Source organism: Salmo salar, chromosome ssa13, assembly GCF_905237065.1.
Source record: "Salmo salar chromosome ssa13, Ssal_v3.1, whole genome shotgun sequence".
NCBI lineage: Eukaryota > Metazoa > Chordata > Actinopteri > Salmoniformes > Salmonidae > Salmo > Salmo salar.
This window is the reverse complement of record NC_059454.1, coordinates 93,419,167-93,434,834: the sequence shown is the minus strand read 5'-3', so window position 1 is coordinate 93,434,834 and position 15,668 is coordinate 93,419,167.

Here is a 15,668-nt window from a genome sequence, read left to right as displayed (position 1 = left end):
ATTTCTATGGGGGGAAATGAATGGGGAAACAACACTGAGGTATAGGAAAACAATCGGGTTTTGGGATAAACGCCGGAAATAAGGTTTGACAGGTTTAGGATCATTTATACGTTGTGTTCTTTGAGATAACATAAGTCAGTTAACATGAACTCTATGAATATCTGTGTGTGTATATATATATATATATATAAAAAGCGAGTATCAATAGTAGGGAACGTTATTCAATACATCTCATTAGTTACCAAGCTAGCTAACATATACAGCAATTAACCCGCGTTTTTAGCTAGCTTACCAACAGGTGCTAGTGTCTTGCAGTTAGGTAGTTAGCTAGTAGGTTAACTGGTCCATTGTTTTCACAAGCTAGCCACCACACGAACTTCTATCACTTCCAACCGACGTATTTTGATAAACAGAAAAGTTGTGTTAGTTAACTAACGTTACTGAATCACAGCAGACAGTCCGTAGAGACGGGTTTGGACCAACCCTAGTGTGTACTTGTAATATGGATATCTTCAAAGTTGAGTAAACATCCCTAGATAACTGGGTCTGGCCACTGTCTGTGTTTGCCATGGAATCAGCCTAGCCAATCAAATCGAACTTTATTTGTCACATAAAGCACTACAGCCCCGTCAATGTTAATGGGGCCTGTTCGCCCCGCCTTTTCCTGAAGTCAAAGATCAGCTCCTTAGTCTTGCTCACATTGAGTGAGAGGTTGTTGTCCTGGCACCACAAGGCCAGTTCTCTGACCACCTCCCGATAGGCCGTCTCATTGTTGTCGGTGATCAGGCCTACCGCTGTTGTGTCATAACCAAACTTAATGATGGTGTTGGAGTCGTGTTTAGCCTCGCAGTCGAGGGTGAATTTTATTTTATTTCACCTTTATTTAACCAGGTAGGCTAGTTGGGAACAAGTTCTCATTTGCAACTGCGACCTGGCCAAGATAAAGCAAAGCAGTTCGACACACACACAACAACAGAGTTACACATGGAATAAACAAACATACAATCAATAATACAGTAGGAAAATCTATATACAGCATGTGCGAATTAGGTAGGATAAGAGAGGTAAGGCAATAAATAGGCCATGGTGGCAAAGTAATTACAATATAGCAATTAAACACTGGAATGGTAGGATGTGCAGAGGATGAATGTGCAAGTTGAGATACTGGGGTGCAAAGGAGCAAGATAAATAAATACAGTATGCGGATGAGGTAGATTGGATGGGCTATTTACAGATGAGCTATGTACAGTGATCTGTGAGCTGCTCTGACAGCTGGTGCTTAAAGCTAGTGAGGGAGGTAAGAGTCTCCAGCTTCAGAGATGAGAGGTGAACAGGGAATGCAGGAGGGGACTAAGTACACACCCCTGAGGGGCCCCAGTGTTAAGGATCAACGTGGCAGATGTGTTATTGCCTACTCTTACCACCTGGGTGCGGCCCGTCAGGAAGTCCAAGATCCAGTTGCGGAGGGAGGTGTTTAGTCCTTAGATTAGTGATGCGCTTCGTGGGCACTATGGTGTTGAACGCTAAGCTGTAGTCAATGAACAGCATTCTCACATAGGTGTGCGTTTTTGTCCAGGTGAGAAAGTGCAGTGTGGAGTGCGATTGAGATTGCGTTATCTGTTGGGGCGGTATGCGAATTGGAGTGGGTCTTGGGTGTCTGGGAGGATGCTGTTGATGTGCGCCATGACCAGCCTTTCAAAGCACTTCATGGCTACCGACTTGAGTGCCACAGGGCGATATTCATTTAGGCAGATTACCTTCGCTTCCTTGGGCACAGGGACTATGGTGGTCTGCTTGAAACGTGGGTATTACATACTCGGTCAGGAGAGGTTGAAAATGTCAGTGAAGACACTTGACAGTTGGTCGGCGCTTGCTTTGAGTACACGTCTTGGTAATCCGTCTGGCCCGGCAGGGTTTGAATGTTGACCTGTTTTAAAGGTTTTGTTCACATCGGATACTGAGAGTGTTATCACACAGTCATCCAGAACAGCTGGTGCTCTCGTGCATGCTTCAGTGTTGCTTGCCTTGCAGCGAGCATAAAAGGCATTTAGCTTGTCTGGTAGGCCTGCGTCTGGGTTTCCCTTTGTAGTCCATAATAGTTTTCAAGCCCTGCCACATCCGACGAACGTCAGAGCCGGTGTAGTAGCATTCAATTTTAATCCTGTATTGACGCATTGCTTTTTTGATTGTTCGTCTAAGGGCATTGCAGGATTACTTATAAGCGTCTGGATTAGTCTCCCGCTCCTTGAAAGCGGCAGCTCTAGCCTTTAGCTCGATGCGGATGTTCCCTGTAATCCCTGGCTTCTGGTTGGGATATGTACGTACAGTCACTGTGGGGACGACGCCATCGATGCACTTATTGATGAAGCTAATGATTGAGGTGGTGTATTCCTCAATGCCATTGGATGAATCCCGGAACATTTTCCAGTCTGTGCTAGCAAAACAGTCCTGTAGTGTAGCATCTGTGTCATCTGACCACTTCCGTATTGTTCGATCACTGGTACTTCCTGCTTTAGTTTTTGCTTGTATGCAGGAATCGGGAGGATAGAATTATGGTCAGATTTGCCAGATGGAGGGCGGTGGAGAGCTTTGTATGCATCTCTGTGTGTGGAGTAAAGGTGGTCTAGGATTTCTTTCCCCCCCCCCCTGGTTGCACATGTGACATGCTGGGAAAAAAATTGGTAAAACTGATTTAAGTTTGCCTGCATTAAAGTCCTTGGCCACTAGGAGCGCCGCTTCTCAGTGAGCATTTTCTTCTTTGCTTATGGCCTTATAGAGTTGGTTGAGAGCGATCTTAGTGCCAGCTTCACTTTGTGGTGGTAAATAGACGGCTACGAGTAATACAGATGAGAACTCTCTTGGTATATAGTGTGGTCTACAGCTTATCATAAGTTACTCTACCTCAGGTGAGCAATACTTCGAGACTTTTTTAATATTAGACATCGCGCACCAGCTGTTATTGACAAAAAGACACACACTCCCACCCCTCGTCTTACCAGAGGTAGTGTCTCTGTTCTGCCGGTGCATGAAAAATCCCGCTAGCTCTATATTGTCCGTATCTTCGTTCAGCCACATCTCGGTAAAACATAAGATGTTAGTTTTTAATGTCCCGTTGGTAGGATAATCTTAATCGTAGGTCATCAATTTTATTTTCCAATGATTGCACATTAGCAAGAAGAATGGGAGGCAATGGGAGTTTACTCGCTCGCCTCCGGATTCTCAGAAGGGTGCCCGATCTGTGGCCTCTTTCCCGGCGTCTTTTCTCCATGCAAAAGGCGTGGATCTGGGCCTGTTCCAGTGAAAGCAGGATATCCTTCTCGTCGGACTCGTTAAAGGAAAAGGTTTCTTCCAGTCCGCAGTGAGTAATCGCTTTTCTGATGTCCAGAAGTTATTTTCGGTCATGAGATGGTAGCAGCAACATTATGTACACAATAAGTAAAAAAATAAGTTACACAAACGCAAAAAAAATAGCACAATTGGTTGGGAGAATGTAAAACGTCAGCCATTTTCTTCTGCAACATTTTTTTCACACCAATGTTCCTTTACATAGAGTTCCCTCAAAGTTCTAGAATGGGGTGAAAATGGCAGCTATTGTAGTCAGGGAGAAATCCAAACCAGTTTAATTGCAATGAATGGCAGTAGAGCCTGATGTGATGCATTTCCTGTTTTACTTTTATTTTCATGCTTAAGTAAAGGTATGAGATGAATCAGAAATTGTGTAATATAATTATTGTCAACCTAAAATACTGTCATAAAATTAGTTTACACAGGTTTTATAAACATTTTCTATATATATAGCCTCTCAAATATGTAAACAGACCATAAATGTTTGTTTTCTTGGAAATTTATGAATATGATACAATATCAGTTCTTCTCAGTCCTATCAACTATTTTCTGCCAGAGTTTATTTATATTTTTTATTTAACCTTTTATTTATCTAGGCAAGTCAGTTAAGAACAAATTCTTATTTACAATGATTGCCAAACCATAACCCGGATGACGCTGGGCCAATTGTGCGCCGCCCTAAGGGACTCCCAATCACAGCTGGTTGTGATACAGCCTGGAATTGAACCAGGGTCTGTAGTAATGCCTCTAGCACTGAGATGTAGTGTCTTAGACCGCTGCCCCACTTGGGAGCAGTGTATGGCTGTGGGTTGACTGCATTGTTTGTATGGAATGTTGGCGTATTGGTAGCTATTAAAAATATCGCCTTGTCAGACCGTTACGTTGTTCCAGTTGGCTGGTACGCGTTATTATACTGAACAAAAATGTAAACCCAACATGCAACAATTTCAAATATTTTACTGAGTTTATATAAGAAAGTTTCAAATAATGAGATCAGTCAATTGAAATCAATTCATTAGGCCCTAATCTATGGATTTCAATTGACTGGGAATACAGATGCGCATCTGTTAGTCACAGGTGAAAAATGTAAAGTAGGGGCGTGGATCAGAAAACCAATCTGGTTTGACCACCATTTGCCTCATGCAGCGCTTCACATCTCCTTTGCAGAGAGTTGATCAGGCTGTTGATTGTGGAATGTTGTCCCACTCTTCTAAAATGCCTGTGCTAAATTGCTGGATATTGGCGGGAACTGGAACATGCTGTTGTACACGGAGATCCCGAGCATCCCAAAAATGCTCAATGGGTGACATGTCCGAGTATGCAGGCCTTGGAAGAAAGGGAAAGGTATTTAACTCAACCCCACTGACTCAGGGGTGCTGCCTTAATCGACAACCGCGTCATCTGCGTCCGGGGAACAGTGGGTTAACCGCCTTGCTCAGGGGAACTGGGACATTTTCAGCTTCCAGGAATTGTGTACAGATCCTTGCGAAATGGGGTCCTGCATTATCATGCTGAAACATGAGGCTTTTATTAAATTTTATTTAACCAGCCATTTGCAAATGTGCCCTGGGAACAAGACAGAAAATACAATTATGCACAATTTAATACACATTAAATAAATAGCAAATATTATATACGCAATAAACCATCAAACAAAACGAACACATTTATAAATATAAAAATCCCTAGCCTTTCTCCTAAACTGACCCAGAGACCACAATGCATCTGAATGAAACATTACTTGGAGATTATTCCACATGAGGTGTCTGGTAGGAAAAGGCAGATTTACCCAACTCTGTGGATACACGTGGAGTCTCCAGCATTAACCAAACCTGTGACCTAGTGTTGTAATCCCAGTTTCTATATTTCAACAGTGATGTTAAGTAAATTGTTAGTTTATTGAGTAAGGCTTTATAAACAGAATAATGAAGTGACCTATGTGTTTTTAGTGAGGTTAAACCAACTTTGTTAAACTATGCAGTGGTGAGTGTCAGATGTTATAAAACGAAGTGCGCTTTGATAAATCGGCCCAAGGTCTTCAAAACTAGGAGCTGAATTCATGTATATAATATCTCCATAATTCAGTCTACATGTATTCCTGTTTATAGATCTGTTTTCTACTATAGAAGAAGCCCAACTGAATTCTTAATTTCTTGACTAACTCGTCAACATGCTTTTCAAAAGACAGCTTTTCATCAATCTAGATGCCCAGATGTTTATAGGCGGAGACACAATCAATGGGGGCACCATCTAATGTACTTATGCACAAATCATCAGTTACATTATTACATGATTTGGAAAATAACATGTACTTGGTGATGGCGGCGGATGAAGGGCACGACAATGGGCTTCAGGATCTCGTCACGGTATTTCTGTGCATTCATTTACCATCAATAAAATACAATTGCGTTAATTGAAACCGGGATTCATCCGTGAAGAGCACACTTCTCCAGCGTGCCAGTGGCCATCGAAGGTGAGCGTTTTCCCACTGAAGTCGGTTACGACACCGAACTGCAGTCAGGTCAAGACCCTGGTGAGGACAACGAGCACGCAGATGAGCTTCCCTGAGACGGTCTCTCATAGTTTGTGCAGAAATTCTTCGATTGTGCAAACCCACAGTTTTATCAGCTGTCCAGGTGGCTTTTCTCAGACAATCTCGCAGGTGAAGAAGCTGGATGTGGAGGTCCTGGGCTGGCATGGTTACACGTGGTCTGCATTTGTGAGGCCGGTTCGACATACTCCCAAGTTCTCTAAAACAAGCTTATCTTAGAGAAATTAACATTACAATTATCTGGCAAAAGCTCTACTTCCAGCGCCGACAAAGATGGCTGCCTCGCTTCGCGTTCCTAGGAAACTATGCAGTATTTTGCTTTGTTTTGTGTTATTTCTTACATTGTTACCCCAGGTAATCTTAGGTTTTACTACATACAGTCGGGAGGAACTATTGGATATAAGAGCAACGTCAACTCACCAACATTACGACCAGGAATACGACTTTCCCGAAGCGGATCCTCTGTTTGGCCCGCCACCCAGGACAATGGATCGGATCCCAGCCGGCGAGCCAAAACAACAGAACCGCAGAAGGAGCGGTCTTCTGGTCAGGCTCCGTAGACGGGCACATCGCGCACCGCTCACGAACATACTACTCGCCAATGTCCAGTCTCTTGACAACAAGGTAGACAAAATCCAAGCAAGGTTAGCATTCCAGAGAGACATCCGAGACTGTAACGTTCTTTGTTTCACAGAAACATGGCTCACTCGAGACACGCTGAGTCGGTACAGCCACCTGGTTTCTTCACGCATCGCGCGACAGAAACAAGCATCTCTCTGGTAAGGAGGAGGGTGGAGGTGTATGCCTTATAATTAACGAGACGTGGTGTGATCATAACAACATACAGGAACTCAAGTCATTTTGTTCACCTGACTTAGAATTCCTCACTATCAAATGCCGACCACATTATCTACCAAGAGAATTCTCTTCGATTATAATCACAACCGTGTATATCCCCCCCCCCACCCCCCAAGCAGATACATCGACGGCCCTGAAAGAACTTCATTGGACTCTATGTAAACTGGAAACCACATATCCTGAGGCTGCATTTATTGTAGCCGGGGATTTTAACAAGGCTAATCTGAAAACAAGGCTCCCCAAATTCTATCAGCATATCAGTTGTGCTACCAGGGCAGGTAAAACCCTGGATCATTGTTATTCTAACTTCCGCGACGCATATAAGGCCCTCCCCCCGCCCTCCCTTTGGAAAAGCTGACCACGACTCCATTTTGTTGCTCCCAGCCTATAGACAGAAGCTAAAACAGGAAGCTCCCGCCCTCAGGTCTGTTCAACGCTGGTCCGACCAATCGGATTCCACGCTTCAAGATTGCTTCGATCACGTGGACTGGGATATGTTCCGCATTGCTGTGAACAACAACATTGACGAATACGCTGACTCAGTGTGCGAGTTCATTAATAAGTGCATCGGTGATGTCGTACCAACAGCGTCTATTAAAACATTCCCCAACCAGAAACCGTGGATTGATGGCAGCATTCGCACAAAACTGAAAGCACGAACCACTGCTTTTAATCAGGGCAAAGTGACCGGAAACATGACCAAATATAAACAGTGTAGCTATTCCCTCCGCAAGGCAATCAAACAAGCTAAGCGTCAGTACAGAGACAAAGTGGAGTCGCAATTCAACGGCTCAGACACGAGAGGTATGTGGCAGGGTCTACAGTCAATCACGGACTACAAAAGAAAAATCAGCCCCGTCGCGGATCACGGTGCCTTGCTCCCAGACAGACTAAACACGTTTTTTTTGCTCGCTTTGAGGACAATACAGTGCCACTAACACGGCCCGCTACCAAAACCTGCGGGCTCTCCTTCACTGCAGCCAACGTGAGTAAAACATTTAAACGTGTTAACCCTCGCAAGGCTGCAGGCCCAGACGGCATCCCCAGCCACATCCTCAGAGCATGCGCAGACCAGCTGGCTGGTGTGTTTACAGACATATTCAATCAATCCTTATCCCAGTCTGCTGTCCCCACATGCTTCAAGAGGGCCACCATTGTTCCTGTTCCCAAGAAAGCTAAGGTAACTGAGCTAAATGACTACCGCCCTGTAGCACTCACTTCCGTCATCATGAAGTGCTTTGAGACTAGTCAAGGACTATATCACCTCCACCCTATCTGACACCCTAGACCCACTCCAATTTGCTTACCGACCCAATAGGTCCACAGACGACGCAATCGCCATCACACTGCACACTGCCCTAACCCATCTGGACAAGAGGAATACCTATGTAAGAATGCTGTTTATCGATTACAGCTCAGCATTTAACACCATAGTACCCTCCAAACTCGTCATTAAGCTCGAGACCCTGGGTCTCGACCCCACCCTGTGCAACTGGGTCCTGGACTTCCTGACGGGCCGCCCCCAGGTGGTGAGGGTAGGTAACATCTCCACCTCGCTGATCCTCAACACTGGGGCACCACAAGGGTGCGTTCTCAGCCCTCTTCTGTACTCCCTGTTCACCCACGACTGCGTGGCCATGCACGCATCCAACTCAATCATCAAGTTTGCAGACAACACTACAGTGGTAGGCTTGATTACCAACAACGACAAGACGGCCTACAGGGAGGAGGTGAGGGCCCTCGGAGTGGGGTGTCAGGAAAATAACCTCGCACTCAATGTCAACAAAACAAAAGATGATCGTGGACTTCAGGAAACAGCAGAGGGAGCAGCCCCCTATCTACATTGACGGGACAGTAGTGGAGAGTTAAGTTCCTCGGCGTACACATCACGGACAAACTGAAATGGTCCACCCACACAGACAGCGTGGTGAAGAAGGCGCAGCAGCGGCACAAACTTTTACAGATGCACAATCGCAAGCATCCTGTCGGGCTGTATCACCGCCTGGTACGGCAACTGCTCCGCCCATAACCGGAAGGCTCTCCAGAGGGTGGTGCGGTCTGCACAACGCATCACCGGGTGCAAACTACCTGCCCTCCAGGACACCTACACCACCCGATGTCACAGGAAGGCCAAAAAGATCAAGGACAGCAACCACCCGAGCCACTGCCTGTTCACCCCGCTAACATCCAGAAGGCGAGGTCAGTACAGGTGCATCAAAGCTGGAACCGAGAGACTGAAAAACAGCTTATATCTCAAGGCCATCAGACTGTTAAACAGCCATCACTAACATTGAGTGGCTGCTGCCAACATACTGGCTCAACTCAAGCCACTTTAATAATGGGAAAATTGATATTATCAATTTATTACTTGCCACTTTATATTATTTATATTAGATAATGTTTCCATAACCTACATTATTCATCTCATATGTATATACTGTACTCCATACCATCTACTACATCTTGCCTATGCCATTCGGCCATCACTCATTTATATATTTTTATGTACATATTCGTATTCATTCCTTTACACTTGTGTGAACAAGGTAGTTGTTGTGGAATTGGTAGATTACTTGTTAGATATTACTGAATGGTCAGAACTAGAAGCACAAGCATTTCGCTACACTTGCATTAACACCTGCTAACCATGTGTATGTGACAAATAAAATTTGATTTGATTTAGTGGACATTCCTGCAGGTATCATGCAAATTGCAAGCTCCTTCAACTTGACATCTCTGGCATTGTGTTGTGACAAAACTATACATTTTATTGTCCCCAGCACACTGCACCTGTGTAATGATCATACTGTTTAATTAGCTTCATGATATGCCACACCTGTCAGGTGGATGGATTATCTTGGCAAAAGAGAAACGCTAACTAAAAGGGATGCAGATATTTAAAAAAAAAATTGTTGAAAAATCAGCTTTTTGTACATATTGAACATTTCTGGAATTGTGTGTTTATTTTATTTTTGTAGCAAAAGCAATTGCTTTTGCATGTAAAAACACAATTGTACTCATTACTCCAATGCTTAAAGGGACACTTCAGAATTTTGGCAATGAGGCTCTTTATCTAGTTCCCCAGAGTCAGATCAATTTGTGGATAAAATTAGTCTCCGCGTGCAGTTTGAAGGAAGTTGCTAACTAGCATTAGCGCAATGCTAGAAGATACCATAGACTTCCAGTAATTGCACTAACACTAGTTGGCATTGGCTCACAAAACTACCTCTTCCATCATACTGGACACCGAGACATACAAATGATATACTCAAGTTCATCTGACTCATTGCCAAAATGCTGAAGTATCCCTTTAATTATGTCACTTTTGTTTTGAGCCAACTTCACATTGGCCTTTGAACAGGGAAGGCAGCCTGGTTCCAATACGAATGCAATCAACTCTCACCTGGTGCAAAACAAGCATACCCGATTAATCGAATCCCATCATTGATCGGTACCGATGCATCAAGTCTGGAACCAACAGAACTCTGAGCAGCTTCAGTCCCCAAGCCATAAGAGTTAAATAGTTAACCTCTATGGGCTAGCCACCTACTCAACAGCCAGTGTAATCCCGTGGCGCGATATTCAAATACCTTAGAAATGCTATTACTTCAATTTCTCAAACATATGACTATTTTACACCATTTTAAAGACAAGACTCTCGTTAATCTAACCACACTGTCCGATTTCAAAAAGGCTTTACAACGAAAGCAAAACATTAGATTATGTCAGAGTACCCAGCCAGAAATAATCAGACACCCATTTTTCAAGCTAGCATATAATGTCACATAAACCCAAACCACAGCTAAATGCAGCACTAACCTTTGATGATCTTCATCAGATGACAACCCTAGGACATTATGTTATACAATACATGCATGTTTTGTTCAATCAAGTTCGTATTTATATCAAAAACCAGCTTTTTAAATTAGCATGTGACTAGCATTCCCACCGAACACTTCCGGTGAATTTACTAAATTACTCACGATAAACATTCACAAAAAACATAATTATTTTAAGAATTATAGATACAGAACTCCTTTATGCACTCGCTATGTCCGATTTTAAAATAGCTTTTTGGTGAAAGCACATTTTGCAATATTCTGAGTAGATAGCCCGGCCATCACAGGCTAGCTATTTTGACACCCACCAAGTGTGGTACTCACCAAACTCCGATTTACTATTAGAAAAGTTTGATTACCTTTGCTGTTCTTCGTCAGAATGCTCTCCCAGGACTTCTACTTCAATAACAAATGTTGGTTTGGTTCAAAATAATCCATAGTTATATCCAAATAGCGGCGTTTTGTTCGTGCGTTCAAGACACTATCCGAAGGGTAAAGAAGGGTGACACGTTTCGTGACACAAAATTTCTAAATATTCCATTACCGTACTTCGAAGCATGTCAACCGCTGTTTAAAATCAATTTTTATGCTATTTTTCTCGTAAAAAAGCGATAATATTCCGACCGGGAGTCGTTGTTTTCGTTCAATGAGAGAGAAAGTAAACATGGTGTCGGCTCGTGCACGCGCCTCCAGTCTCATTGTCCTCAGATCAACCACTATCCAAATGCGCTAATGTTTTTCAGCCAGGGCCTGCAAAGCCACCATTCATCGTTCTGGCGCCTTCTGAGAGCCTATGGGAGCGTTAGAAAATGTCACGTTATGCCAGAGATCCCCTGTTTTGGTTAGAGATGATCAAGAAGGCCATGAAATGGTCAGAGAGAGCGCTTCCTGTTTGGAATCTTCTCAGGTTTTGGCCTGCCAAATGAGTTCTGTTATACTCACAGACACCATTCAAACAGTTTTAGAAACTTTAGGGTGTTTTCTATCCAAATTATATTTTCTATCCAAATTATATGCATATTCTAGTTACTGGGCAGGAGTAGTAACCAGATTAAATCGGGTACGTTTTTTTATCCGGCCGTGCAAATACTGCCCCCTATCCCCAACAGGTTAACCAATAGTTAACCCAGGCTATTTAGCAATCTGCATTTACCCTTTTTTTTGCACTACTTTTGATTCATCACATACGCTGCTGTTACTGTTTATCTATCCTGTTGCCTAGTCACTTTATCCCTACCTATATGTACGTATCTATCTTAATTATCTTGTATCCCTGCATATAGCCAAGTTATCGCTACTCATTGTGTTCCTTGTGTTATTTTTTTTCTCTAAATTGTTGGGAAGGGCTGTACGTAAGCATTTCACTGTTAGCTTACACCTGTTTTGCGAAGCATGTGACAAATAGGGATGTGAATCTTTTCCCTTTCAAGACAATTCGATACGTGTCTACTAGGTAGAAGGGATGCAATACAGGAACGATATGCTTTAGTTTGAAGCTATTCGGTTTGATTAAATAACTAATTGATACGATTTGATGCATTAACATTTTGTTGCATAAATGAATTCATTTTCCATTCTAAATTATAATCTGCTGCTTATGGAGCTGGGCCTCTGAGGTGACTTGTGTGTAAATGTATGTCTATGATGTACAGTTGAAGTCGGTAGTTTACATACACTTAGGTTGGAGTCATTAAAACTTGTTTTTCTACCACTTCACAAATTTCTTGTTAACAAACTATAATTTTGGCAAATCGGTTAGGACATCTACTTTGTGCATGACAAGTAATTCTTCCAACAATTGTTTACAGACAGATTATTTCACTTATAACTCACTGTATCACAATTCCAGTGGGTCAGAAGTTTACATACATTAAGTTGACTGTGCCTTTTAAACAGCTTGGAAAATTCCAGAAAATGATGTCATGGCTTTAGAAGCTTCTGATAGGCTAATTGACATAAGTCAATTGGAGGTGTACCTGTGGATGTATTTCAAGGCCTACCTTCAAACTCAGTGCCTCTTTGCTTGACATCATGGGAAAATCAAAAGAAATCAGCCAAGGCCTCATAGAAAAAATGTTGACCTCCACAAGTCTCGTTCATCCTTGGGAGAAATTTCCAAATGCCTGAAGGTACCATGTTCATCTGTACAAACAATAGCACACAAGTACAAACACCATGGGACTACGCAGCCATCATACCACTCAGGAAGGAGACTTGTTCTGTCTCCTAGAGATGCACGTACTTTGGTGCGAAAAGTGCAAATCAATCCCAGAACAACAGCAAAGGACCTTGTGAAGATGCTGGAGGAAACGGGTACAAAAGTATCTATATCCACAGTAAAACGAGTCCTATATCGACATAACCTGAAAGACCGCTCTGCAAGGAAGAAGCCACTGCAAAACCGCCATAAAAAAGCGAGACTACGGTTTGCAACTGCACATGGGGACAAAGATCGTACTTTTTGGAGAAATGTCCTCTGCTCTGATGAACTGTTTGGTCATAATGACCATCGTTATGTTTGGAGGAAAAAGGGGTGTATGTAGGCACCTGAGCTGAGCCATAAGGGAGACTAGGCATCTACTGCCATCAAATTTAGGGGTAGGGGCACTTTTGTCCTCCCACTTTGGTTCTGAAATCACCATCGCCCACTAATAAACTTGTCATTTTTGCAGATTTAAGTGTTTGAGCAATATTTATCGTTTATAAATTAGGTATTGGATAGACAATGAATTTAGAACTTTGGATTTCAGCCCATCTCCAAGTCGACTGGCTTTGACTGTTTGGAAGTTTTAATTTTGATCTTCTCCTTTCGTGTCGACCATGGAGTGTGCAAAAGTGATTTACTGTTCACGTTATACATGGTAAAGTTGACAATTTCATATTTAAAAATGACCATTATACACTGATTTGTTTAAAGCATAACTACCTAAACTATTTCCGTTGGTGAACCTCAACAATCAAAATAAAATCTATTGTATTCCCTATTCAGCAGGTATAGCCAGATGAGAATTTAGCATTTTAATTATGCAGACGTGCAAGGTCTACCTCACATTGGTCAGCGCCCGCGAAGCTGTGCCCAGCGTCTGGTTTGACTAGGCTACTCATACAATCATTTCACAGCACTGGCTTACCTACTCCCTTACCAAAATGGCTGACCTTTTTATAATGTCCATTCTAATTCTATGGTCCCTACTGTCTTTCAGCTGTCATATACAGTGCATTCGGAAAGTATAAGACTTCTACATTTTGTTACATTACAGCCTTATTCAAAAATGTATTAAATGTTTTCGCTCATCAATCTACGCACAATACCCCATAATAACAAAGCAAAAACAGGTCTTTAGAAACTTTTGCAAATTTATTTAAAAAAAATGGATGCCTTATTTACGTAAGTATTCAGACCCTTTGCTATGAGTCTTGAAATTGAGCTTAGGGGCATCCTGTTTCCATTAATCATCCTTGATGTTTCTACAACTTGATTGGACTCCACCTGTGGTAATTTCAATTGATTGGACATGATTTGGAAAGGCACACCTGTCTAATATTTGGTCCCACAGTTGACAGTGCATGTCTGAGCAAAAACTAAGCCATGAGGTTGATGGAATTGTCTGTTGAGGCACAGATCTGGGGAAGGGTACCAACAAATTTCTGCAGCATTGAAGGTTCCCAAGAACACAGTGGCTTGCTTATGACTATGCTGTGGATGCCATTTATGAAATAAAAATGTGGTTGGATTTTAGCCACAGGTACCATGGTGTCACAGTATGTATGATGGCGCCAGAGGGGATGGCTTCTGTTTTATTGGCTCTTAACCAACCGTGCTATTTTATTTTTTTAATTCTGTATTGTTTAACTTATTTTGTACATGATGTTGCTGCTACTGTCTCATATGACCGAAAAGAGCTTCTGGACATCAGAACAGTGATTACTCACCTCGAAATGGATGAAGAATCTTTGAGTCGGACGGGAAGGATATACTCCAAACATCTCAACAGACCCTCATCCCCGTCATTCGCTGGAGAAAGAGATTGGGGTTCCTTGTGAGGATCAGGTGACGAGTGGCTAATCTGCCTTTGCCATCAGTACTGTTGGCTAATGTTCAATCACTGGAAAATAAATGGGATGAACTGAAAACACGTATATCCTACCAACAGGACATTAACTGTAATATCTAATGTTTCACAGAGTTGTGGCTGAACGACTACATTAATAACATACAGCTGGTGGGTTATACACTATCGGCAGGATGGAACAGCAGCCTCTGGTAAGACACGGGGCAAGGGCCTATACATATTTGTAAACAATAGCTGGTGCACGATATCTAAGGAAGTCTCGAGGTTCTGCTCGCCTGAGGTAGAGTATCTCATGATAAGCTCTAGACCCCACTGTCTACCTAGAGTTTTCATCTGTATTTTTTTGTAGCTGTCTACATACCACCACACTAAAATCGCACTCAATGAGCTGTATACTGCCATAAGCAAACAGGAAAACACTCATCCAGAGGCGGCGCTCCTAGTGGCCGTGGACTTTAATGCAGGGAAACTTAAATCAGTTACCTAATTGGTTGCACATTTAACATGCTGATAGAGGGGAAAGAAACTAGGCCACCTTTACTCCACACACAGAGACGCATTCAAAGCTCGCCCTCCATTTGGCAAATCTGACCATAATTCTCCTCCTGATTACAATCAAAAATTAAAGCAGGAAGCATCAGTGACTCAGTCTAAAAAAGTGGCCAGATGAAGCAGATGCTAAACTACAGGACTGTTTTGCAACACAGACTGGAATATGTTCTGGGATTCTTCTGGTGGCATTGAGGAGTACACCACATCAGTCACTGGCTTCATCAATAAGTGCATCGATGACGTCGTCCACACAGTGACTGTATGTACATACCCCAACCAGAAGCCATGGATTCCAGGCAACATTTTCACAGAGCTAAAGGGTAGAGCTGTGCTTTCAAGGAGCTGTAACCCGGAAGCTTATAAGAAATCTCGCTATGCCCTGCAACGAACCATCAAACAGGCAAAGCGTCAGTACAGGACTAAGATTGAATCGTACTACACTGGCGCCGA